This window comes from Eriocheir sinensis, chromosome 23, assembly GCF_024679095.1.
Source record: "Eriocheir sinensis breed Jianghai 21 chromosome 23, ASM2467909v1, whole genome shotgun sequence".
In the NCBI taxonomy this organism is placed as follows: domain Eukaryota; kingdom Metazoa; phylum Arthropoda; class Malacostraca; order Decapoda; family Varunidae; genus Eriocheir; species Eriocheir sinensis.
The window spans coordinates 18,318,473-18,320,837 of record NC_066531.1 but is presented as its reverse complement, the minus strand read 5'-3'; the positions used below and the strand labels follow the sequence as shown (position 1 = coordinate 18,320,837).

The 2,365-nt window shown below is 50.7% G+C and overlaps 1 long non-coding RNA gene across 1 annotated transcript; it reads left to right on the top strand.

Moving 5' to 3' along the window:
* Positions 1 to 322: 322 nt before the first annotated feature.
* Positions 323 to 1,832, top strand: LOC127002529 (uncharacterized). Its single transcript, XR_007756319.1, has 3 exons — positions 323 to 439; positions 797 to 847; positions 1,504 to 1,832. It is a non-coding gene; the product is annotated as an uncharacterized LOC127002529 (long non-coding RNA).
* Positions 1,833 to 2,365: the final 533 nt, after the last annotated feature.

Below are 2,365 nucleotides of genomic sequence, written 5' to 3'. Positions count from 1 at the left end.
TACTCCCATATTCCCCCTGAAAAAAATAGCAAACTTTTCCCGTCAAAACACAAGAAATCGCGTGAAACTAAACCGGATGGCGAGTAAGTTAAAGGAATGTTTTCAATGGAGCAATAAATCGCCGGAGTGTGTTGCCTATGAAGCAGCAGACCGCAAAAAGAACAAGCATGTGATGGATAACCCGTCGAGCTTTACCAGTGTGGCTGACGGGACTTTCCACTGGGTGTTCAGCGAGGTGGTGTGGCCGGAAGAGAGTATGTAATCTTTTTCCTGAGTGTCCAGCGAGGTGGGGTGGCCGGAAGAGAGTATGTAATCTATTTCCTGAGTGTCCAGCGAGGTGGTGTGGCCGGAAGAGAGTATGCAATCTTTTTCCTGAGTGTCCAGCGAGGTGGTGTGGCCGGAAGAGAGTATGTAATCTATTTCCTGAGTGTCCAGCGAGGTGGGGTGGCCGGAAGAGAGTATGCAATCTATTTCCTGAGTGTCCAGCGAGGTGGTGTGGCCGGAAGAGAGTATGTGATCTTTTTCCTGAGTGTCCAGCGAGGTGGTGTGGCCGGAAGAGAGTATGTAATCTATTTCCTGAGTGTCCAGCGAGGTGGTGTGGCCGGAAGAGAGTATGTGATCTTTTTCCTGAGTGTCCAGCGAGGTGGTGTGGCCGGAAGAGAGTATGTGATCTTTTTCCTGAGTGCCCAGCGAGGTGGTGTGGCCGGAAGAGAGTATGTAATCTATATCCTGAGTGTCCAGCGAGGTGGGGTGGCCGGAAGAGAGTATGCAATCTTTTTCCTGGGTGTCCAGCGAGGTGGTGTGGCCGGAAGAGAGTATGTAATCTTTTTCCTGAGTGTCCAGCGAGGTGGTGTGGCTGGAAGAGAGTATGTAATCTATTTCCTGAGTGCCCAGCGAGGTGGTGTGGCCGGAAGAGAGTATGCAATCTATATCCTGAGTGTCCAGGGAGGTGGTGTGGCCGGAAGAGAGTATGCAATCTTTTTCCTGAGTGTCCAGCGAGGTGGTGTGGCCGGAAGAGAGTATGCAATCTTTTTCCTGAGTGTCCAGCGAGGTGTTTTGGCAGGACGAGAGTATGTAATCTTTTTCCTGAGTGTCCAGGGAGGTGGTGTGCTGGAAGAGTATGCAATCTTTTCCTGAGTGTCCAGGGAGGTGGTGTGGCCGGAAGAGAGTATGCAATCTTTTCCTGAGTGTCCAGCGAGGTGGTGTGCTGAAGAGAGTATGCAATCTTTTCCAGAGTGACCAGCGAGGTGGTGTGGCCGGAAGAGAGTATGCAATCTTTTTCCTGAGTGTCCAGCGAGGTGGTGTGGCCGGAAGAGAGTATGCAATCTTTTTCCTGAGTGTCCAGGGAGGTGGTGTGGCCGGAAGAGAGTATGCAATCTTTTTCCTGAGTGTCCAGGGAGGTGGTGTGTGGCTGAAGAGAGTATGCAATCTTTTTCCTGAGTGTCCAGGGAGGTGGTGTGGCCGGAAGAGAGTATGCAATCTTTTTCCTGAGTGTCCAGCGAGGTGGTGTGGCCGGAAGAGAGTATGCAATCTTTTTCCTGAGTGTCCAGGGAGGTGGTGTGGCCGGAAGAGAGTATGCAATCTTTTTCCTGAGTGTCCAGCGAGGTGGTGTGGCCGGAAGAGAGTATGTGATCATTTTCCTGAGTGTCCAGCGAGGTGGTGTGGCCGGAAGAGAGTATGCAATCTTTTTCCTGAGTGTCGAGCGAGGAGAGAATATAATCGCTTTCCTCTGTTTTGAGAAAGGCGGAGTGGACGGAGGAGAAAATATATGTATCTTTTTGGGGAGAATGTTTAGAGAGGCGATGATGCGAGATGAGGAGTAACGTTGAGCAGGGGCAAGACAGTCAACAGCGGGGGGGTTGCAGGGGAGGGTGGGAATAGAAACAGAACAATAGCTACCCCTAATACACAACCATGCTGCTCACACAATCTGCCACTCAGCTGAAACTATTACAACACAATGTCCAATACAAGCACAGCAGACGCATTAATCCAATAAACACGCACACACACGAGAGCCCAGACATATTTCTCATTAACAGTCACGGCCTCCCTAATCACCAGGCTCTAAAGATGCCCGGCTACACGTGTTACCGACAGAACAATACGGGGCAGCAACACGCAGGGGTGGCGATAGCAGTGAGGAGAGGGATTCAGCACAAAATACATGATGACCTCCACTACTACGACACTTTCTGTTAAATTAATGACTACCCTCGGGCCCCGGTAGCAGCGACGGGCCAAATTTGTGGCTTTACCGTGTAGCAGCGACGGGCCAAATGTGTGGCTTTACCGTGTAGCAGCGACGGGCCAAATTTGTGCCATGATATCAACCCCCCAAAATAGATGATGTATAATCTGATCA